Source organism: Pongo pygmaeus, chromosome 10 (assembly GCF_028885625.2).
Source record: "Pongo pygmaeus isolate AG05252 chromosome 10, NHGRI_mPonPyg2-v2.0_pri, whole genome shotgun sequence".
NCBI classification, from domain to species: Eukaryota; Metazoa; Chordata; class Mammalia; order Primates; family Hominidae; genus Pongo; species Pongo pygmaeus.
Window position 1 is genome coordinate 117,347,789 of NC_072383.2, and position 25,211 is coordinate 117,372,999.

General features: G+C 41.4%; 1 long non-coding RNA gene across 1 annotated transcript; it reads right to left on the bottom strand.

Annotated features, from left to right (window-relative positions):
• Nucleotides 1–16,873: 16,873 nt before the first annotated feature.
• On the bottom strand, nt 16,874–22,879 carry LOC134737661 (uncharacterized). Its single transcript, XR_010122773.1, has 4 exons — nt 20,677–22,879; nt 20,068–20,147; nt 18,093–18,197; nt 16,874–17,732 (listed from the first exon to the last, which is right to left on the bottom strand). It is a non-coding gene; the product is annotated as an uncharacterized LOC134737661 (long non-coding RNA).
• Between the last annotated feature and the right edge of the window lie 2,332 nt (nt 22,880–25,211).

Consider the following 25,211-nt stretch of genomic DNA (forward strand, 5'->3'; position numbering starts at 1 on the left):
AATAGTTGTGATGTTATTGATGGCCTCTTATAATCACTACCAGCTACACAGCCATTTTTATGTGGTTGTCATTGTCTGACCAGTTGCAAATTTTGTTCTTATTCTAGGTGGTCTGACCAGACAACTCAGCTCCACAATGTGTCAGTCAACAAACTGTTAAGGACCATTTGAGGAAGAAATATGAATTCCACTTGTTGTCTGAAAAACTCCCATTGACACTTCTGGTAAGTTTAAGAAAGTGCCAGCATTAAAACTTGCAGACTGGGGCGAGAAGCATGGAGGAAAACTCTGCTGACGATAGTGGGACCCTCTATAAAGAAAAAGCTATATCACCAATTCCATGGTACAATGGATGACATGGTGTGAAAAAACCAGGCCCGGCGCCGTGGCTCACGCCTGTAATCCCAGCACTTTGGGAGGCTGAGGTGGGCGGATCACGAGATCAGGAGATCGAGACCATTCTGGCTAACACGATGAAACCCCGTCTCTACTAAAAATACAAAACATTAGCCGGGCGTGGTGGCGGGCGCCTGTAGTCCCAGCTACTCGGGAGGCTGAGGCAGGAGAATGGCGTGAACCCAGGAGGCGGAGCTTGCAGTGAACCGAGATCGCGCCACTGCACTCCGGCCTGGGCAACAGAGCAAGACTCTGTCTCAAAAAAAAAAAAAAAGAAAAAGCCAAAGCAAACATGGAACTCCTTAGATGTGAGTCAAAAGTGATTTAGAATTAGATTCTGAACACAAAGGGGTTTTAGGAACATGATACCAATTTGTTTTGTTTCTATTTCCCCTTTTTTAATGAGTGTGTAAGAATAATGTTATAAAAATGTGAATGAATAAGTCTAAAAGAACTCTTTAGGTATAAAAGAAAAAATATAAGTGACAAGAAAGCCTCGTGCCATAGTTTAATTGGTAGTGATTTTTTCTTTCTTAGGGCTACGTAAAATAGGAAGGAATTGACGATGAATCTCACAAACATAATGTTGACTGATAGAAGTCATAAACAAAATATTATAGGATGTATGATGCTGCTTTCATAAAGTTCAAAAAAGCAAGTAAAACTAAGATGGATTGTTTTAAACGTCAAGGCAGATGCTATCTTTTGAGGGGATGGAGGGAACATGGCGGGGCTTTGGAGAGACTGGCACCGTTCTATTTCTTGACCTGGGGGACGATCACACAGGTGTTTGCTTTGTGTTGCTTTTCACTAAGGTGTTGCTTTTCATTGAGTTGTGCACTTATGTTTTATACATTTGTCTATACATGTGTTATGCCTCAATAAAATTTTTTAAATGGTGTGTCTTGCCATTGCTATCATCTTAGATTTGATGAAATGCAGAGATGTTTACGTGTGTGTATGTGGGTGTGGGTGTGCTGAAGGGGAGCTTTGCTTTTCTCTATTTCCTGGTATGTATGTTCCCCTAGTTGGTCATCTTGCTTTGAGAATTTGACTATGTAGCAGGGATATAAGTATAAATATGTGTACAGTTATAACAAATATATGCACATATAACAGCTGCATATACAGATGCTCCTCAACTTACTGTGGAATTACCTCCTGATAAACTCATTGTAAGTTGAAAATATTGTAAATAAAAAATGGATTTAACATACCTAACCTACCGAACATCGTAGCTTAGCCTCACTCACCTTAAATGTGTTCAGAACACCTACCTTAGGCTACCGTTAAGAAAAACCATCTGGCAACACAGTACACTGTAGAGTATTCATTGTTTACCCTCGTGATCATGTGGCTGACTGGGGGCTGTGGTCTGCTGCGGCTGCCCAGTGGCACAAGGGTATGGTACCTACATGTTACTAGTCCAGGAAGGAAGAGATCGAAATTCAATTTTTTTTTTCCCATGCCCAGCCTATGTTTAACATTTTGAAGAACATCCAAACTGTTTTCCACAGTGGCTGTGGAAAAACATTTCCACATTCCTATCATCAGTGTTTGAGGGTTCCAGTATCTCCACATCCTCACCTCAAAAGCTTTATCTAATTTAAAAATAGGCTGTGATTATGTTGTTTATGGTGCTGGTGCCTAGTGGTCTCTATGGATGCTCTTACAGTCCAGATAACATATTTATATCATCTTAAATTTTCTACTCTGAATGTAGAAAATGTCTACTTTCTACTCTGTTGAAATTTCTAAATTTTACTCTGTTCCCCAGGCTGGAGTGCAGTGGCATGATCATGGATCACTGCAGCCTCGACCTCCCAGGCACAGGTGATCCTCCCATCTCAGCCTCCCAAGTAGCTGGAACTACAGGTGCATGCCACCACACCTGGCTAATATTTTGTATTTTTTTTTTTTTGTAGAGATGGGATTTCACCATATTGCCCAGGCTGATATCGAACTCTTGAGCTCAAGTGATCTGCCCACCTCAGCCTCCCAAATTACTGGGATTACAGACGTGAGCCACTGCGCCCAGCCAAAACTCAAAATTTTAAGTAGGTTTCTACTGAATGTGTGTCACTTTCACACCATCATAAAATTGAAAATTTAAGTCAATCCATTGTAATCAAGGACTGTCAGTATAACAGATACATTTATAATAACTATATATATTATAAATCTATAATAAAATATATAACATATATATGACAGATATAGCTATTAATACACCCCCACACACTATAATTTTTGGCTTATAAAATAGGCTCTTGCCAATTCAAAAGGAAGGGGCTGAGAGGAACAGGACACAGAGTTTATGCCATAACTGCAAATATAAGAGAACAGAGAGGGAGCAGCAGACAATGCTTATTGTCTACTTAAAGTAAGAGTCACTAGGGCTGGAGGGAGTGGAGACAGTTGTGGGTATAAAGAGGCACTGAGAAGAAGAAGACCACGCGTGGCAGAAACCAGGCAGAGCACAGTAGAATTAACATGAAGATACAGCCAAGCACTCTCTGAGGCCAGTGCTAAGACTGGTATGTAAGAGTCTAGAAGGAGCCGGGAGCAGTGGCTCACGCCTGTAATCCCAGCACTTTGGGAGGCCGAGGCAGGTGGATCACTTGAGGCCAGGAGTTTGAGACCAGCCTGACCCACATGGTGAAACCCCATCTCTACCAAAAATACAAAAATTAGCAAGGCATGGCATGCACCTGTAATCCCAGCTGCTTGGGAGGCTGAGGCAGGAGAATTGCACGAACCTGGGAGGCAGAGGTTGCAGTGAACCAAGATCGAGCCACTGCATTCCAGCCTGGGCAACAAAGCAAGACTCTGTCTCAAAAAAAAAAAAAAAAAGAGCCTAGAAGGAGTTATGGTGTTTATTTCTAGGTACTAGTATCATATGTGTTTTTTAAAAAATCATTTTTGCTTCCTTGTATTTTCTAAGTCTTCTACAATTAGCATATATTATGTTTGCATTAATTTAAAAAAGCTATTCTTTTTCTGTTTCAGTGACTTTATTCTGGATATTTCACATAAATAGAATCATATAGTATGCTACTTTTTGTGTCTGTCCTCTTTCACTTAGCATAATGTGTTCCAGGCTGATCCACTTTGAAGCATGTAACAGTACTTCATTCTTTTCTTTGGTGGAATAATATTCTATTGTATGGATATAGCACAATTTGTTTATCCATTCTTCTGTTGATAGGCATTTGGATTGTTTCCACCTTTTGGCAATTGTAAATAGTGCTTCTACGAGCATTTGTAACTTGTTGAGTCTCAAGAATTTGAGTACCTATTTTCAATCCTGTTGGATATATACTTAGGAGTAGAATTGCTGGGTCATATGGTAACTCTACATTTAAATTTTTTTCTTTTTTGAGACAAGGTCTCACGATCTTGCCCAGGCTGGAGTGCAGTAGCATGATCATAGCTCACTGCGAGTTTAAACTGAGCTCAAATGATCTTCCCTCCTCAAAGGCCTTCTGAATAGCTGGGACTACAGGCAAACACCACCATGGCTGGCTAATGTTTTAAAACTTTTTAAAATAGAGCCTGGGTATTGTTATGTTGCCCAGCCTGATTTCGAGCTCCTGAGCTCAAGCAATGCCCCTGCCTTGGCCTCCCAAAGTGCTAGCATTACAGGCATGAGCCACTGCACCCAGCTTATGTTTAACATTTTGGAGAACCTCCGAATTGTTTTCCCCAGTGGCTGTGGAAAAACATTTTCACATTCTCACCATCAGTGTATGAGGGTTCCAATTTCTCCACATCCTCACCTCAAAAAGTATTAATATATCTAATTTTAAAATATAGGCTGGAATTAGGTTGTTTATGATGCTGGTGCCTAGTGGTCCCTGTGGATGTTCTTACAGTCCAGAGGATGTATTTATATTATCTTAAATTCTCCACTCTGAATGTAGTATTCCTAACACCAAAGGCAGGGCAGGCACCCAGAGTTTCCAGTTGAGAGAACTATATGCAAACTCATCATTCGGAATGGTTCAAGCTTTCAGTTGTCTTAACTCTTTTCTGGTGTCTTTTGTCTTGTGTTAAGTATTGACTGTGCAGAAGTTTGTACAGATGTGATCTGTTGGAGGCAAACATGAATTTGATTTAAAATGCTCCCGTTTTTTTGGCAGTGGCAGCAGCTTTCCTTTCAACTACTACCTAGAAGAGCACTTCAACATATGGCACCCACCTCCATCCCTCTGTGAGTGTCTTGAGGGCAGTTAGATATATAGAAAAATAAAACATAGTTTATGCTCTCAGGGAGCTCACAGTCTCCTAGGAGAAGCAGATTGTATAAAGCTAATCAAAATACAGTGTGATGATAATTGTGATAGGGGAATGGAGGGACATATTTTTCCTCTTCCACTCCTTCTTGTGGCATATATTAAGGCTTATGTAGCAGTAGGAGATAGATATTCTTTTAGTATAATCATGTGTAATGTATGAGTTAGCTGGAGGTTAATCTTGGGAGTGTGATTTTGCTGACTGCTTTTTTGATAATCCACCGTAAGGGAGCCAGGGTGAGTATCTCTTCTTCTCCCCTCAAGGGATCTGGGTTCCCTTCCACTCTCCAATCTCTCACCCAACACTAGAATACAAGGAGGATCCAAATGGCTGAAAAGCCATCCTGGAAACTGAACACATGAGGAATGAACAATGACTGGAATAAGTAGAGGATCTGGAGGGGAGGTAAAGTTAAGAATGGGGGTCCATGTGGAAGAGGCTTCCAAGTTGGATAGTGTGTCATGGATATCATTTCCGAGAATCAAGAAGAAAATCTTGTATCCGCTGGAGTGGCTTGTAGGCATTGGTATAGAGTTATAATAGAACAAAAAACAATTCCAAGACCTGTATCCTCTTTGGAGTCTGTAAAGATTAGAATATACCACCCAAATCTCAAGTAAAGATCTGTCGGTATAGTCTTCTGGGTTCAGTATGGGGGACCGATTGTCCATGCATATTCGTTTATGGGCTTTATAACCACACCCTTTTGGATAAAGGGCATAGTTCTGGGGTCATAGAGCTATAGTTAATATTTTTCAACACATACGTCAAGCATCCATTATGCGCAAAGCGCTGTCCCTGGGGCTGAAGATTCAGCCAATTAAAACCCCAGAAATTTCTGTCCTCTTGGAGCTTATACTTTGTGGGGTAGATAGTCTTATAGGATCTGAATCTGAATTTAAATGTTTTTAGAGGGCCTGTCTTCTCAGTTCACCATGACCCCTACCACTTTTTTTTTTTCTTACACCTGGCACAGTGTCCCATTTCTCTCACCTACATCGAGTAGATGTAGTGGCCTCTGAAGGCATTGGGTTTACAGCTCATTGCCCAGAATAATTTTTAAATTCTGAAACATTTAAAATGAAGTATAACCAAGGTAGAGCAAAAATCACAGATCATAAGTGCATGTGGTGCAGCAGATATTTGAAATCTGAACAACATATCCATGTAACCAACACTCAGATCCAGAAGTGGAGCATTGCTAGAACATCTCCACATCCTCCATATCCCCTTTTGGTCACTACCATCGCCAAGGGCATCCACTCCCTGTCTTCTAACAGAATATTTTGCCTGGTTTTGAGGTTTATATAAATTGAATAACACACGAGTACTCTTGTGTCTGGCTTCTTTCACCCAACATTATATTTGTTGTATTCATCCATTTGATTGCCTGTAGTTATTTGTTTATTTTCATTACCATATTCCATTATAAGACAATGCCACAATATATTTATCTATGTTATCCATTCTACTATAGGCATCTTGGTCATTTTCAATTTGGGGTCATCGTAAATAGTGATGCTATGAACATTCTTACACATGTCTTATAGTGAACATAAATGAATATTAGGTATTTGCATATTAGACATACATTAGGTATTTCTATTAAGGAAATACCTAGGAATGAGTCATCAGGTATGCCTATGTTTAACTTTATTTATCTTTTTGAGACAGGGTCTCTGTCACCAAGGCTGGAGTGCAGTGGTGCAATTATGGCTCACTGCAGAGTTGACTCCGGGCTCATGTGATCCTCCCACCTTAACCTACTGAGTAGCTGGGACTACAGATGCACACCACGACACCTGGTTAATATTTTAATTTTTTGTAGATATGGGGTTTTGCCATGTTTCTTAGGCTGGTCTCAAACTCCTGGGCTCAAACAATCCTCCCACCTAGGCCTCCAAAATGCTGGGATGGCAGACATACACCACGCTTATGTTCAACTTTAGTTATAAAGTTTAGCAAGCTTCCAGATAGTTTTTCAAAGTACTTGTACAAATTTACATTTCCACCATCAATGTATGAAAGCTCCAGTTCCTCTATATCTTCACCTCACCTACAGGCTCAACAGCATGGTGGAGAAAAGGGAGAAACAAAACTGGAGAAATTGACAGCAACAAGATATTGCAAGATTTTAAGAGAGAGTACTATAACATTTAATGATTCATTTTTTCATTTTGGACCAACACTTAATGGAGATTTGCTACATATTTGGGACTGTGATAGGCCCTGAGGATACATCTGTAGAAGGATAGACAGAATTCCTGTCCTCATGTAGTTTATACTTTATGGAAAAGGAAGCATTAATTGAAAGAAGAATTGTTGTACCAGTGTCAACCCTTGCTTTCTGATTTCCATTCCAATTCTGGCCTGTGGATTGATTTCCTTTAGGCCTTGTCCAATTTCTTCCATGCCACAGTCTGCTGGGCCCTAGCTAATTTGACTGGATTCCTTGGGGATTATTGATTGCTTGGACATCTGGATGCATTTGGATTCCAAAATTCCATTGTCATTCCTGGAGGTCAATCAGTATGTGGACTGAATCTTTGCAGATTGGTAATGAGTCCAGATTTCTGATTTATCATTTCCATTTCTCTAGGGATGGCAGCTGTAAAAGATGAGTTCTGCACCTCAGCCACCACAAAGACCTCATTAAATTCACATTCTTCCTTCTTGATTAATCAAACCTTCTCTTTTTTTGGCACATCTATCCCTCCACACACTTCACTTCCATGATTTTGTTTTAAAAGCCTTTTCTTCCTTGAATCATTGTGTCTTTCCTCTTGAGATCCCAAATATCAGATTTCTCATGATACACAGGTATGAAAAGTATGATCCCATCGCTACACCACACAGCAAAGACTTCCTCCATGGTCCACGGTGAAATTGTCTGTATTACACCAAAGTGATTGGCAGAACTGGAACTGGATCAAACTGGGAGGGGTTTAGGGCATCACATAATGTGGGTATGGGGCAAAGTTCACTAACCTTTACCCCACATTTATTCAACTGCAATTTATTAACTACCATGTGCCGGGTGTTTGTGCTGGGTACTAACAACATATTGGTGAGCAAGTCATGGTCTCTGCCCTTGCAAAGCCCAGAGTCTGCTGGGGGAGACAGATGTGTCAGCAACAAGAAAATACAATGTCTTATATAAATACTACCAGTGGGAAAGTCCATGGTGCTATGGGATTGTAAAGAAGGGGTATCCACCCAACTTATGGGACAAAGAAGGCTTCCTGGAAGAAAAGCCACTAAGCTGAGACCTGAGAGAGCTATAGGAGTGTGGGAGAGTGGGGAAAAAGTAATACAAGCAAGGGGAACAGCCTATGCAAAGGCCAAGAAGAAAGAGAACATGGTGACTCTGAAAGACATAAATGAATTCAGTATAACTGGGTGGGTCAGACTGGGTAGGGTGAGAAGAGATCATGGTTTAGAGGTGGGAAGGGACCAGGTAAGCCTTTTCAGCCAGAGTCAGAAACTTGCACTTCTTGTATTACAGTTGGAGGCAGGATGGGGTTTTAAGTAGCAGGAGTGACATGTTCTGTTTTGTACTTTAGGTAGATCATTCCTAATTGCAGTTTGACCAAAGAATGGTTCCCTGAGTGCTGTAATAAATTTGGCAGCGCAGAGAGTAGTCAGAGCTGCTTTGTGTGGTAGAAAAACAATTCTCTTAGGGTTGTTCTTGGTTAACAGTCTTGTGCTTTAGTTGATATTCCTGATGGCCCAACCATATGCCCTTGGCTTTCACCATTCTGTGCACTCTTGGCCTAAGGCTTCCAACGGCCAGTGCCTGTGTTTCTGCCTGATGGCTTTTGCCAGTGACTGGAGGAACCTAATGGCCCTGTGCTCAGGAAATGCCAGAGAGTTAATGCTCCTCCGAATTAGTTCTCAACCAATACCTGATGAGAGTTGGTGGATAAATACACAAGCTCCCTTGCTAGCGCAGATGGGATAACTGATTGCCCACAGCGGTAATCTGCTCAATGATACACTGTTTATTGGCTTATTTCCTATCATTGTTTTATCCCAATCCCTAATGTGCTGGGTACTGTGATGCACCATCCAGATGCCCCATCACTGATGAACTTGTTGCCCAGCTGCTGGGAGTGTTGCTAGTGGATTAACTTCAGCTGTTTGTCCCTTTTGGAATTGCCTCATCTACAGACAGCTGCTTTGTTCAAGGACACATTGTGTTCTGGGGAAGCCCACATCCACTGACTAGTCAAGGTAGGGCTATAAAGGCCTAGCCATCCCAGTCAAATCTGGGACAACTCTGAAGGTCTGTTCTAGCTCCAGAGCTCCCTGTAGGGTTGCACAGCCTGCACTGTGGCTCACCTTCTGTCTCTGCCCATCCCTACTACCTTCTGCTCTTTTCCACGAGTGTTGATTCCAAGTGCATTCTTTAAGAAACATCCCATATGCTAACTTTTTTAGTCTGCTTCCCAGAAAGCCCAACCAATGACATCCACTTTCCTGGGATCACCTATCACATAAACTACTTGAATCCTCCCTCTCTGGCTTTTTCTGGGAAAACCAAATCCAAGCTAATACTAGAGCTTGTGAATAAGGTAGGAAAACAAAGCAGGCTCAGCTCAAGTTCTAGGGTAGGAGGGAAAAGACAGAGCCCAGTGGCTATAATTAGGACAGGGGATATTTCTTTGGATATGGTCACATATTAGGTACCAACTGCCCCCATGCTCCAGACTTCATTGTTGGAATCTCTAATCATTACTCCATAAATAAATCCCATCTGTGTCCTCTTTAAAGCACACTGCACAGAGTTGCTCATAGGAATCAGCTTAATTTCAAGTTAGTGATATATTCTGAAGGGTCTATCCTTCTCACTACAATTTAGGGGCTCACTGTGGAAATTGCTATGTGTTTCCTGTGTCTACAATTTAATAATGTATCATGGTGTGTCTGGACAGTCATACCAAACTTCTTGTACACCCATTTCACCTGCTCTGGGGGATGGCTGCTGTAGCAGATGTTGTTGGTGTGTCATCCTGTATCCTCCTCAGCCTGTCTGAAACTACCTGCATCTATGGACAATTTCCACCTGCATTTGTATTCTCTGCCCAAGAGCTTCCTCTGGCACCAGGGAGAAGGGTTCCCAGAGTTAATGCCCAGGTGGGCAACACTCAGCCACTCAGGAAAGGGAAATTATTGGGTAAATGATTGTTTTATTCCAATCCCTAATGGGGATTTATCCCAAATGCCCCAGTCTCCGGTGAGACCATTTTGAGGTGTGTTTCCCATGATGTCAGAGGACTCTACCTACAAAACTAGTATAAATTCTCTGAGTCAAAATTCCAGTCTTTGGGCTGAATTATGGATTCATAAGAATCTCTTTCCATCCACAGGCCCATTTTCCAGTCCAGGAGAAAAGAATAGAGTTTCGAGGTTTGTGCCTTGCCATGCATGTGTTGGGAAGAAAGTGTCTGGCTGTAACTGAGTTTGGAAGAAAGTCTGTGCAGCAAGTCACCAGCGTTTTTTTCCCCTGTGTACTTTTCAGGGCCCCACTTTTTCACTCCATGTCACAAATTTAGGAAAGGCCATCTGCCTGTGTGATTAATGAGCCTTTTCTGCAAAAGCAACGGAGATAAATGTCCTCTAGGAGCCCAGCACAGAAAAATGAAGAAATAGGATGGCAAATTTTCAGCCATTATTTTGGAGTCTGAACTCCCTCCCTGCATCAATTTAGCTATTATTTAAAAAACTAATTAATCTTCACTCAGGCAGCTCTGAGGGACCCGTGTTTAGATAATTAACAACCCGTGGATTATGAAAAGTCTCACTTGCAAATTTGGCTACAGCATTTGGGTAGAACACTTTCAGTATTATTCCGTTTAAACCCTCTTCCATCTATCCTTCATTTCCTGACAATTAAGAGCAAATAATTAACCATGATGGATTTTGCTTGGCTACTTGCTGCTCAAATAATGTTCTCTCTTCCTCTTTGTTCTTAAACCACCACCATCTGAACGTTTTTGGCCAGCTTTATAGATAATTGGTTTGAACCAGGTAACAGTAGGCTTCATTTGCAATTAACAGGCATCAAGAACATTTGGGTTTGCCTTGTGTAAGGAGTGGGAGGAAATTCCAGAGCTCCATCAGAGAAGCAGCTTGTAACTTCTCCTTGGCTCTCAAAGACTACAGAATTCAGGTATAACTCTATTTGTGAAGTGTTTTCTTTGCCAAGAGTAAGAAATAATTTAGGCAAAACATTAAAATCAATCTTGTGACTGAAAGGTTGAGACACTCTAGAACAGGTTACTGCCCTCCACCCCCGATAAAAAAGTATTTATATTAAATTTTACAATTACTCTCTCCTGGAAATTTCATTTATTCAATAAATTGGGTGCCTACTGTGTTCCAGACACTATAGAAATTCCAGGTAACACAATGGCAAGGAAAGCAAATGATATCCCTGCCCTGAAAGTCTTGAGGAGGCCAGGCATTCATGAAGTGAAAACCTGAAATTTACAAAAAAAATTTACCTGCTGGAATACAGAATGATGTGGAAGCATTTAGTAGGAAGACCTGGCCTATGTAGAAACAGTGGTAAGAGGTTGGAAAGACTTCCCTGAGCAAGGAACATTTGAGCTGAGATGTGGAGAATGAGTAAGTGTTAAGTATCACAGGAAGAGTGTTGCATCCAGAAAGCACAGCATGTGCAAAGCCTCTGAGCTTTTCAAGGAACTTGGGTAGACAGGAATCTTGGGGAAAATCAGTAGATTTGGAGTACAGAGAATACGGGTAAAAAGAGTGGTTCAAGATATATCTATTTTCAAAGCTTATATAGGTTTCCCCTTATTTATTTTATTTATTTATTTATTTATTTATTTTTGAGATAGAGTCTTGCTGTATCGCCCAGGCTAGAGTGCAGTGGCGTGATCTCAGCTCACTGCAACCTCTGCCTCCTGGGTTCAAGTGGTTCTCCTGCCTCAGCCTCCCAAGTAGCTGGGATTACAGGTGCCTGCCACCACGGCTGGCTAATTTTTTCTATTTTTAGTAGAGATGGGTTTTTGCCATGTTAGCCAGACTGGTCTTGAATTCCTGACTTCAAGTGATGCACCTATCTTGGCCTCCCAAAGTGCTAAGATTACAGGCGTGAGCCACCATGCCCAGTACCCCCTCATTTTAAAATTAATACTCAGTTAAAAAGTAGAAAAGTGGGGAAAAATGGAACACAGTCCTGCCAAGTTCAACTACCTAAACATATCTCTGGAATTTCAGAATCATAGCCTATTAACCAGGAAGTGGACCAGGAAACTGAAACTCAGAAAGTTTAAGTGACTTGGCTAAGATCATGCAGCGAATTAGTGGCAGATAGCCTACCAGGAATGTGCATATGATTGGGGGTTCTTATGAAGGCTTTAAGCTGTGCACCTACAAATGTTTTCTATTTGACTAGTTAATTTTTAATTAAATGTGTCAGAAAAAATGCAACTGGTTCATTAAACTTTTGATCTCAAATCATATTGCTCAGAATGAGGCTAGGTGGATAAACGTGAGTTGGTTTAAATTAAACAAAAGCTTAGTAAATAATGGTTCAGTTGATTACATACACATGGCAAAAATAATCAACATGTTAAGCAAATGGGAAATGTGTGCACAACACCATACTGAATGGTGACCCTCTGCCCAGAGCAGTTTGGGGCAAATTGCTAGGGGCAATAGATTTCCCAGCTAACTTTGGAAAGTCCCTTTAAGGCTTCTGGCTCCAAAGCAGTCAGAATCCTTTTCAGCTTGTCTCACTCTCTGGTTTTGCTCTCCATAAAAACATCACCTTTGTTCATTGCCCTTTAAACTCTCGATAAAGAAAGTAAAAGGTAGCTGGGCATGGTGGCTCACACTTGTAATCTCAGCACCTTGGGAGGCCAAGGCGGGTGTATCACTGAGGTCAGGAGTTCGAGACCAGCCTGGCCAACATGGTGAATGAAACTCCATCTCTACTAAAAATACAAAATTAGCCGGATGTGGTGGTGCATGCCTGGAATACCAGCTACTCGGGAGGCTGAGGCAGGAGAATCGCTTGAACCCGGGAGGTGGAGGTTGCAGTGAGCTGAGATCACGTCATTTGCACTCCAGCCTGGGCAACAAGAGCAAAACTCCGTCTCAAAAAAAAAAAAAAAAAAAAGGTTACTGACTTCATGTAATCCTAAAAGTAACAACCACGAATATAAGTTGGTTTACAGCATGTGAGAGATCTGTGAAAGGGGCTGTCTGTACCCTTAAGAGACTGGGCAGTTAATGCATATGAACTTTGGAAGCAGATGGCAGATAAACCCCTTAGCAGGAAGATTATGCTTATTAAGGAGCCCATAATTTACTTGGTTTCTCTCTTAAATTACTTGCTCTCTCTCTCCCTTTTCTCTAAGTCAATTCTGCAGGAGAATTGGCTGCCCCTCCTCATGAGCTCTCAGGACAGGCTGGACGATGACCTACAAGGCAGGTACAGGAAGAATACTTGCTGACCACTTAACATAGGTAGCTGCTTCAATTGTTTCCTTCTGACAGCAGGTTTGGTCAGGGCTGATTTATCCATTGGGATAGTAAGTGCATTGCTTAGAGCCCATGACACTTTTAGGGGCCCTTAAAAACGTTTTAATTTCTTTTAAAATCGGAAGTAAAATATGAATATAATCCAGCCGGATTATATTTATTTTCATACCAACACAGTTGTATGCCAGAATTTTCTTAATGGAGGAAGGGACCCAGGGAGGCAAAAGTGCCCAAGACCCAAAACAATCATAATATGGACTTGGGAGTGCTAGATAGCTGTATTTTTTCCACCTACAATGTATTCTGCCTTCTTGTGGTCACAGGACCTCAATCGTCCTTTGGAGGAACAACTCTTCCCATACTTACAATCCTGTGAGATTCAGATGTGTTTTTGGTCAATCCTGGCTCCAGGAAGGGTCATGTGACTCACGCCCAGCCAATCAGAGCCACATATTTATTGTCCTCTGTGATTGGTTCAGGATGAGTAAGTCACCCAGGTGGGGCCAATCAGGGCCAAGACTCAATTCTCAGACTTTTCTTGGAATCCTGGCAAGTGAGGACTCAAATGTAGGCCTGGAGATGTTGTTCATTATCTTTACCAACACATGGGGAGAGTTTGAGAAGTTAGAAGCAGAATAGTTTCTGGGTCTCCAGCAGTAAGAACTTTAACTTTAGAGGAGAGATACCTCCCTAAGCTAGACTTTCTTGGGGTAGAAACTGATTGGTTCATCCTCAGTTAGTTGTACACCTCTGGTCTAAACCTCTGGTCTAATAAGCTGTGGGTACATGGTTGAGGGGCCAGGACAGAATAAAGTTGGACAAATGTGGTTGTTAAGACTCAGTGCTGCCTGGGGTTGAAGTTGGGCAGAAGATGTCAAATGTGGGTTATTGGCTGGAACGAATTTTTTGTCAAGTTGAGAAGCTGTGGAATGTCAGATGACATGACTTGGCTTCTGCTTTTACGGGAAGACTTCAAGAAACTTTAATTCAGAGCTTCTCAAACCATGTTCCTGGGATACCAGTGTCAGTAGGAGTACTCAAAATAATTTTAAGGTCAAATATATTTGGGAAATGCTAGTTTAAATAACATCATGCAAACTTCTTTCTTATGGGACTTCTCAGACCTTTAATATGTTTATGTGCATTATGGATCACCAAAGGAAAGGGAGATAGAAGGTCCAGTATTTCTCAAACTTGTATGACCACCAAACTAGGAATTTCAAGGAATTTTTAGCTTTGAAGGAAACCACTATTTTGAGAAATACAGTTTAAGAAATCCTGGTCAAGTTAATTACATTGAGAGCATTAAACGCTGTAAAGGAAAAACATTTTGAAATCTAAAGCCCTAAAAAAATTTCCTCTTTTTTTTTTTTTTAATGCCCTCTTTCTTAAGAATACATGAGGAAATGAGACCTGGAAAAGTTCACATTTTTTTTCTTACTAAGAGACCTGAAATCTTGTATCAGCTCCATTAATATTAAAAATAATTTAAAGCAAGCCAGGCATGGTAGTATGCACCTATTATCCCAGCTACTCAGGAGGCTGAGGGAGGAGGATTGCTTGATCCCCAGAGTTTGAGGCCACAGTGAGCAATAATCACACCAGCGCATTCCAGCCTGGGCAATATAGTGAGATCCCGTCACCATAGTTTAAGAAATAATAAAATAAAAAATAAGAAAAAAGCAACTGTTAATACGATGCTTATTGTGAACCCCAGGAACTGTGCTAAGGAGTTTATGTTCACTCTCTCATTTAATCCTCATCATAATATACGGAGGTAGGTGCTGCTATTAATATCATTTTTTAGCTAAGAAAACTGAGGCATAGAAAGATAAAGTCACTTGAATGTAATGGAGATAGAATTTGAATCTAAACAACCTAACTCCAGAGTCCTACTGTCAACCCCTATTCTAATACAAAAATAATTTGTACATGACATTAGGCAGGTCTCTTCCTGAGTCTTGGTTTCTTAATCTGTAAATTCAGGGTGTCAGATTGGAGACTTTTGAAGCTATCATGCTCTGTCTAGATTTCCCACAATTTCGCAAGTTCACATCTGTTAGTTCCACCTTGAGAAAAGTGGTCATTGATAACATGTTTACCTTGTCTATAAGATGAAGTGATTTAAGACATGAAGGAGAGTGGAAGTAGAACTGGGGAAACTTCAGACAGTTGCTCGTAAACGGGAGCCGAAGCTCTGAATGAAGGTCCCACCACTGCAAAATGACATGCTGGTGAGCTAAGAGAGCCTGTAAAAATGAGGTCTCTGGAGGAGTCTTCATTGATTGCCAATCTGAATTTAGCTGATATCAGACAGCCAGACAGACATCAATGGCTGCTCCAGAAACCCATGCTTCTTTCCTGGCATGTGGCAGATGGGCATTTGAGCCAAATTCGGCACTTCACTAGTTTGCCATCAGTCAACCTGAGGCAGGCAGATGTTGAGTCATCTTATGGTCTTCTGGCTCTGCATAGCTCAGATGGGGCAGGTGTCATGTGCCAGAGCTGATGCTTCCTTTGAAAGCAAGAGGACAGAATGGAGGAAGCAATGTTAAGAAAACATTGGTGATGCTATGTATCCCTTGATCAGTTTGTACCTTTAATCTCATGAGGGCCTCACACTGACTCTGAGAGGTGGGTAATAAAAACAGCAAAAACAAGTTGAGCACATACTGTTTCAAGGTTGAGGGCAAATGCCTTAAATACATTATTTCATTTCATTATATACAACTAGAGTGACCTATATATTTCTGGTTTACCTGGGGCAGTCCTAATTCACATCGCTGTTTTGGCCTTATCGTTAACAGCACCCATTTCATATTCAGAAGAATGCTATTTCTTTTGTTTTGATTTTAATTTCTTTTTATTGAAGTAAAATATGTACATATCATTTACCATCTTTACCATTTTAAGTGTACAGTTCGGTGGTAATAAATATATTTATATTCGTTTTTTCCCCTTCATCCCCTCCCCTTACCCTTCTCTTTCTCAGCCCCTGGTAACCACCAATTTACTCTCCTTCTTAATGAAATCCACTTTTATGGCTCCCACATATGGGTGAGAGCACGTGGTAATTTGTCTTTCTGTGCTTTGCTAATTTCCCTTAACATAATAACCTCCAGTTCCATCCATGTTGCTGCAAGTGACAGAATTTCATTTTTTATGGCTGAATAATATCCCATTATGCATAGACACAGTATTTTCTTTACCCATTTATCCATTGATGGGCACTTAGCTTGATTCCACATCTTGGCTATTGTGAATAGTGCTGCAATAGATGTAGGAGTGCAGATATCTCTTTGATATACTGATGTCCTCTCTTTTGGATATATACCCAGTAGTAACATTACTGGAACACATGGTAGTTCTATTTGTAGTTTTTTGAGAAACTTCCATACTGTTTTCCACAGCGGCTGTATGAATTTACATTCCCACCAATAGTGTATGAGGGTTCACCTTTCTCCACATCCTTGCCAGCATCTGTTATTGCCTGTCTTTTTGATACAAGCGATTTTAATTGAGATGAGATGGTGTCTCATTGCAGTTTCGACTTACATTTCCCTGATGATTAGTGATACTGAGCATTTTTTTCATATACCTGTTGGCCATTTCTATGTCTTCTTTTGAGAAATGTCTGTGCAGATCTTTTACCCATTTTAAAATCAGATTTTTTTTGCTATTATTTGAGCTCTTTATATATTCTGGTTATTAATCCCTTGTCAGATGGATAGTTTGCGAACATTTTCTCCTAATCTGTGGGTTGTCTAGAAGAATGGCATTTTTGCACAGTAAATTAAATAGTCACCTTAGTTATGACCAGATTGCCTCAAGTGAATTCTGTTACTGCTATTCAGAGCTATGTACTACCTGCCTCAATTTCTTTACACAAAATGGGGCCAATAATATAAGTATCTTTCACTATCTAAATCATTTTTATTTAAAATCAGGAACTGAATAGATCCACATAGCAAAGTATGTCAGTGTAACATCAGAGGATTGTGGTGAAGAGATATATTGTAGCACTCCATTTGTAGATATGGAATATATTTGTATATGTATCTTAGCAGAGTGTCTGGCATTTAGGAAGTGTATGATATAGTAGCTTATTAATCCTCTGCTTTTGCATACATAAAATGACAACAACGTCTTACATTTCTGGCATATAGCAGGTACTTAGTGAATTATTATTGTCTTAATCTTGCTAAATATAAACATTTTCCTCCAAACTCCCTCTGAGGAAGATTGCCATATTTCAAGTGAAATAAATTATTTTCTCATGCCAGCCCATGTTGTTTGCTTAATTTTTGTTTTTGTTTTTGTTTTTCTGGCTAATGTCAAGAAGAGAAAATGCCATCCCGTGGATCTCAGGGAGGTCCTGGAGATACTGACTTTGTATTAACCTGGAGGGGCGCTCTCCAAGGTCCTGAAGCAGTGTCTCATTTTGTAACCAGAAGGGCATTTTGAGACACTTGGGTGCATTTTGTGGTAGACAAATAGATGGTTTGTGTTCCATGAGTGTCATGGCCCTCCAATTGAAAAAAACAAGTTGAAATATTAATAGGTCTTACCAACTGCTGGGTGATTGCAGAGTTGAAAATGCACAGGAAGCCTTTGGGACAGAATTGCTATGTGCTAGAACAGAAATGATAGGAAAGAAAAAGCTGTGGGCTGGGGGAGTGGCTGTCCAAATAGAGCAGAGCTATTATTTGAGGGCAGAAACCACATAGTCTCTCTGCTATTAGGTGAATTGTGCCCCATAGGATCATCAATAAGCCGCTTAGATCCACAATAGGGAAATTCACCCAAGACTGGGTTGAGTTAAATGATGGTAACAAGTATAATAATGAAATAGAAGTGGTTTTGCTTTAGCAGCCTCTTCATCTTACCTTCCATATCATCCTCACAACTTGGATACAAGAAGATCCTCCTATATGACCTTGGAACCTACTATCTGGATCTGCCTGCTACAGCTCCAAATTCTGTGGAAGGATCTGTAAAGTTGGGAATACCTTGAGCTGCAAGTAAAACACATCTATAGTAGCTTCTAACAAGAATTCAGGAGGTGCATTGTTGCTATTATTGGTTCAGTGAATGGCTTGGAAATGTCAGGCTGTTTTTTTCCTCAGCCTTTCTCTGATGCTTGTTATCTCAAGGTCATGCAATAGCTGCTTCAGTGTCAGATGTCTCATATATGTTCAAGATGGAAAGAAGAGGAACAGGGAAAAGGCAGAGACATCACACCAGCTGCTTCTGTCTCCTCTTTTCAGAAATGCAGATGTTTTCTGAGGACTGCACCCTTAGTAGGCTTTTGCTTATGTTTGTTGGCTATACCCGGGTCACATGACCATCTCTAACTGCAAGAGAAGCTGGGAATCATAAACAAGATTGTCATGATCAACTGAGACCAATCACAACCCACCGCCTTGAGTTGGCACTTCACTCTTCCAAACAAAATTTGATTTTGTTATCAACAAAGAAGGAGAATAAGTATTGGTGAGTTGATTAATAGTGTCTGCCATTGCCCTTTTTATTTACAATCTGAGCTTATAGTCTTGGGAAACTCCTTTTTTAAGTTTTTCTTCTTTTTTTAATCTTGAGAAGCTTGAGCTATGCTTATAGCTGCTTAGAAAGTATTTAAATGAATAAATGGCTGAGAAGATTTCTGCTGAGTTGTCAAATAGGTCAGGAAGCCTCTTTTTTTCTTAATGTATTTTGGCTTGGGGCTAGAATTTTTTAAATGAAAACACACCCTTAATTTAAAGGTGTGACTCCAATAATGAGAATTTCAACCAATGACACATTATGGAGGGCAAATCTAACTTTTCATAGAGCATCGTACTGTGCAGTATCCTTTGGTTAGGACTTTTGTTGCCTTTTAATTTTTTGAGGAGAGTCCTAGTATGTCAGCCCTGAAGGGAGTCTTTGATAAACGTAGTCAAAAGATAGAATGCATTGAAATCTTACCATCTACTAGTCACTCTACTAGGGCTTTAAAATGACAAACTCCTTCAATCCTTATGAAAAACTTATGCAGTAGATACTATTATAATTTCTGGTGGAAATTAAGACCTAGAACGCTTTAATAACCTACCTAAGTTCATATGTATTGCATGTGGAGGATCTTGGATTCCAATCCAGACTGCCTGGTTCCAGAGCACATAATCATGTCACTTAGGCAAAGCAGCCCGTCTAATAATAACAGCCAGGCTTGAATGAGAGTCTGTTTATACAAAATTAGAAACTGTCACATAACAGGCATTTATATAAGCATATTACATACATTTTTTCTTCTGATTTTCACAACCATCCTATGAAGTACCTCCAATTCTTATCAACATTTTACAGATAAAAAAACAAAGGCAAAGAAAGGTTAAGTTACTTGGCCCTGGATTACAGAGCTTGTGTAGGGTGAACTCAGGTTTATCTGGGCACCGAACTCAGGATCTTTCCTTGTGTCATTCTGTATCTCCTGAGATCCCTTCTTTTCAAACCCCTATTTCTAGAGATGAAGTTCACTAGGAATAGGATAAAGAAATGCTCATTGAAGGTAATTAGATGTTAGGAAGCTTGTAAGGGTTATTAACTCCTTTTTACACATATTGTTCATAATAGCATGCAAAAATACTACCACTAAGAGGCTTCCAAATACAATGGCTTAAACAGGATAGAAGCTTATTTCTCTCTTGTTAACTGGCAGAGTTTTGTGGTCTGAAGCTGGCTTCCATTTATGGATCTAAAGCAGCTGTTCCACTTGCAATTTCTTATTCAGCAGAAAGAAGAAAAGAAATATGGAAGGAAAACAGCTTGCTTTTAGGTACACAATATAGAAGTTACATACACCAGGTAGTTTCTTCTACTTACATGTCATTGGCCAGAATGTAGTTACATGGCACCCCACTGGGAGGCAGGTTGAGAAATATCTGGGTGGTTGACCATATACTCTGGGAAAGGAAGGAGAGGATAATAGATGTTTGTAAATGATCATCAGCCTCTGTCACATGATAGATGAGGAAATGGAGGCCAAGTAAAGGCTTGCCCAGTGGTGGCAAACATAGAACATGCACATTTTAAAGACTAGATTGGGAGAAGTATCAGGATGTGGGGCAGTAGCTTGGCAAGCCATATAGGGATGCAGAGAAAGCATATTGGAAACCCGGAGTGGAAATAATGGGCCACAGTGAAGGAATCAGGAACCTGGAAAGCCTAATCTTAGAGGTCCATAAAGTAAATAGCCAGGTACTCATTTATGCTTATGGGATGAATGGTATGATTTAAGGCACTGACAGGAAGCAGGGCTTCAGGATTGCCCAACTCCAGGAAATACCATTTCCAAACAGTAGAATGTTGGCTCTGCCAATTAGGCTTTTCTACTACCCTGCTGTAGGTTGGATTCCCCTGGGAGGCAGACTGTGAGTTGGGGATTGCCAGGCCAGAGGTTTATTAAGGAGAGCTTTTGGGATCAGTACTTACTAGGGGAAGGGAAGGAAGCAGGATTGAAAAAAGAAAATCAGCCGCAATATAGTCTCAACAGAAACCTCAGCCAAAGTTATGGGGAGTTCTGAAGATGCGGTGATGCTTCATACTTGTCACTGAAGTTGTCTCAGCAAACAGGCTGGGCCTGTATACCCTCTGTTAATTAGTAGTTGGATGCAGGCTGTCCAGAGATGGGGGCATGACCTTGGATGAGGTAGCTTGGATGAGATAGCTCTCTTCAGCTGAAGCAAGAAGGGGCTGATTGCAGAGGACACTTTTCCAAAAGTACTCCAGAAGTTAGGATAATAAGTCTTTCATCTCTAAGGGGGGGTCTTGGCAGCATGTGCGGTGGCATCCACCACACCCCTCAATCACTGCACTATCTGCTATTCCTCCCTTATACAGTCTTTATGCCTTGAAGAATTTGGGCACTTCTGGAGCTCTCTCTTTCAAATCTCAAATATCCATGAATTGGTGAGGAGGGTATATCTACAGCTTAGATTTCATTTATTATTTAATTAACTGCTTTAACTATCAGTTAGCCCCTTCTGGGCAGTTGCTATCAGCACAAAACAGTAATAGGACATATAACACCAAGACTGAATAAGACAAGTCAAAAAAGGTCCACCAGGAATTAGAAGGAGAAGCTGGGAGGGAGGCAAAGCCATGTTTCTCTTTTCCTCACCTAACTCAAGGTAGAATCTGCCCAGGGCGGGAAGCAGGGAGAGGATGGGGCACTGTGGAGTTCTGAAGTCAGACTTACCAACCTCACAATTTTTGCCCAAGGCCAACTCTACCTCAGATATTTCCTCTTCCTTTTGTTTGAATTTCTAATTTTCCATTTGCCAAGACGGCTGCCTGTTCAGAAGAATGAAAGATCACAGTGTGATCTGATTCAGAGTTTGATTTTTTCCCCTCTTCTGTCAGCATAGCAGCTCATGCATCTGAGGGCTACAGCTAAAAAGTGATTTTTAAAGACTTCTCATTGGCAAAGAAATCAATGGAAAGAAATCGCTCTCTCTCTCCCCCCACTTTCTATTCTGCCTTTAATTTTTCTCCCTCTCCATCCCCTGCTAGGAAAGTTTTGTCTGAGGGCATCTAACATACTTTGTCAGAAAGTTGCCTTGTTAAGGATTGGTGTCCTGCTGGGTGAACCGAGGAGGTGGTGTAATTTCCCCCACAGTCTTGGCAATTAACTCAGCTTGGGGAAGGGGTGGAATCAAAGAATTCCATCGGGGAGATGGCATCCCAAGGCAAAGTCATCTGTCAAGGACAGGTTTGTCGCTAAAACAAACTTCGTGGCAGCCTCCAAGAAACAAGTCCCTGGAAGGGATGGTGGTGAGGATGCTAATTAGTGGGACATATCAAAGAGGGACAACCTTTCAAAGAAGATATGAAAGAAAGGGCTCAGGCATCCTATATGCTCTGCACACCAGGCTCGGCTGTGCCACTCAATGGCTGTGTGATCTTGGGTAAGTCAGTTAATGTTTCCGGGTTTCAGTTTCTCTATCTGTGAAATGGGTGAATCCTATCTACATGTTTTAGAGAGGTAAGGCAGTGAAGTGACAGCAAAGGACATAGGCCAGTGTAAATTAAAGGGGTTTAATGGTAAAGTCTCTGGAACTGGAATGGGAAGTTCTCAGAATATGAAATAGCTCTAGTGACAGTCTTCTCCCTCTTCTTTTTTGTCACACCTTGTGTCTATTTTGGGACTGTTTCACTCCCTTCTCTGCAAACTACCAGCTTCATCTCTAACTCATCGTTTCTGCTCATCTAAATAGCAGCTTGCATAAGACTTTTGAGGTGGCTCCAATCGTCACACTCTGCCTCGTGACTTTTCAGCTTCTGTTCCTGTTCAGTTTCTGTTCTGTTCTTTTTATTTTTTTGAGACGGATTCTCGCCCTGTCACCCAGGCTGGCGTGCAGTGACGCGATCTCGGCTCACTGCAACCTCTGCTTTCCGGGTTCAAGCAATTCTCCTGCCTCAGCCTCCCGAGTAGCTGGGATTACAGGCTCGTGCCAGCTAATTTTTTGTATCTTTAGTAGAGACGGGATTTCACCATGTTGGCCAGGCTGGTCTCAAACTCTGACCTCATGGTCGGCCCGCTTCAGCCTCCCAAAGTGCTGGGATTACAGGCATGGCGACCACGCCGGCTCTGTTCTGTTCCTTCAGCTTCCATGACAGATGCCTTCTTTCATTTAAGCCACACTCCTGAGAGAGAGAATCTGATTGGTTCAGCTCCATCGTATGTACTCAGCCTCTGGATTGGCTGCCTTTAGGTCAGGTGATTAAACTTAAGCCAATCAGCTGTCCCATGGCAGGGTGAACTCACATCATCACATGCATGGGATAAAACCTGATTGCTTGAGGCTGCCCAGTCAGAAGGGACTTGGCCAGGGCATGGCCACCTGCATTGAAACTTTAGCTAGTTCTTATCAGCAAATAAACATGTTATGAAAATTCCGTAGGGCCCAAGGCAGTGCAGTAGTGGCAAGGAGCACTGACTTTGGGATCAGGAGATGGTTATAGGTCCTGGCACCAACCCATCTGGTTGGGTTCACTTCAGTTCACTTTCCTGGGTCTCCACTTTTACATTCCTCACTGAGGGGTTGAGCTTGACCACAGTATATGTGATATTATTTTCTTGTCTCCACCCACCCTTCTCAGAATCATCTCTAGCAAATGACCAGATAAATGGAGGCACAGCTGCCCAAACCAATGGATTCACACAGAAAATCTAAACCAACTAGGAACATGGAGTCAGTTTAGTGGCTTGTGAGGCTGCTAGCTTGACTTTCTTTAGCTCTAACCTAATCAAGGCTGTTTGGAGAAAGTAGCTACTTAACGTAGAATGCTTTATTTGGAGGGTGGGAGGTAGGGGAGAGAGAGAGTAATTAGCTAAGTATGACAGACTGTATTTTCTAAAGATGACCATAACAATATATTCAATCTCACATGCTTTTCTGGAGTCTTCGCACTCCCCAATCAAGAGTCTGTGTCCCTTCCCTTTGAACCTGGGTGGACCTTTGAGATGACCTTCAGCAATAGAATACCATGGAAGTGGTGCTATATGTCATCCCAGGCTATTTCATAAGAATGCTATGCAATTCCTCCTTGTTCTCTTGGGATATTCACTTTTGGGACACAGCCACCCATGCTGTGCAAAAGCCCAAGCAGCCTGTGGAGAGGCCCATGTGGAGAGGGACCAAGCTCCCCAGACTACAGCTTTGGCTGAATTCCCAGCCTAAAGTCTGCACCAACTGGCCAGCCATGTTATTGAGTCATCTTGAAAGTGGAACATCCAGCTCCCAGTTGACCTGCCTCATTCAATGCTGCATGGAGCAGAGAATTGTCATCCCTGCCAAGTCCTGATCAAATTGCAGATTCATGATCAAAATAAATGATTGTTGTTGTTTTAGGCCACTGAATTTTGGGGAGTGGTTTTTGAGACAGCAATAGATAGCAGATACAGCATTGAATAAACACTCATGTGAACTTTCCTAGTTCTGTCTGTCAATGGGAAGTGAGGAGGGTTCAAGACTAAGTAGAGAGAGGGAGAAGGGCTAAAAATGTACAAGGGGAGTTTATGGGCTGTAAAGAGAAGGGTCTACTCCAATTCTAATAATAACTGCTGATTGAGAACTTGCTATGCACCAGATTCTGAACATTCCTGAGAGGTGGGGACTACTTTTTTTTTTTTTGAGACAGAGTCTCACTCTGAGTGCAGTGGCGTGATCTCGGCTCACTGCAACCTCTGCCTCCCAGGTTCAAGTGATTCTCCTGCCTCAGCCTCCCGAGTAGCTGGGACTACAGGTGTGCACCACCATGCCCAGCTAATTTTAGTGTTTTTAGTAGAGATGGGGTTTCACCATGTTGGCCAGGATGGTCTTGATCTCTTGACCTCATGATCTGCAGGTGGGGACTGTTATTGTTTCCATCTGACAGCTGAAGAAACTGATGCCTGGAGAGTTTAAGTCTGTCACTCAAGGTCACAAAGTCAGTATGTTGTGGAGGTCATGTTTCAACCTGGGTCTGTCTTCTCAACCATGGCATGAAGCCAGACCAAATTCACCCTTGACTAGAGGCCTATTCTTAACAGATGTAAAACCATTTACTCAGGAAAATTGAGTCCACATGGTGATTCATTGTGAATTTAATAATCACTTCTAATAGAAATTTAGTGCTTACCATGTGCCAGGCACAATTCTAAGCACCATACTTACATATTTCATTTCATCCTCACAATAAGCCTCATTTTTCAGAGGAAGGACCTGAGGCTCTGAGAGATTAAAATACTCAAGGTCACACAGGTAGTAAATGGTAGAGATGAGTCAGACACCAAATCCCTAGCTGTTAACCACTACTGCTTGCTAATTTTATGGGCAAAGATGGGAAATAAAAGGAAGCAACAGCGGTGGGAGGGAGAGAGTTGGAAATCGGGAAGGGGAAGAACCTAAGGTAAGATATAAAGGAAGAAAAGACGGAGGAATGTGGAAGGTGGGTTTTGTTAATGCCTGAACTGGTCATTTCCA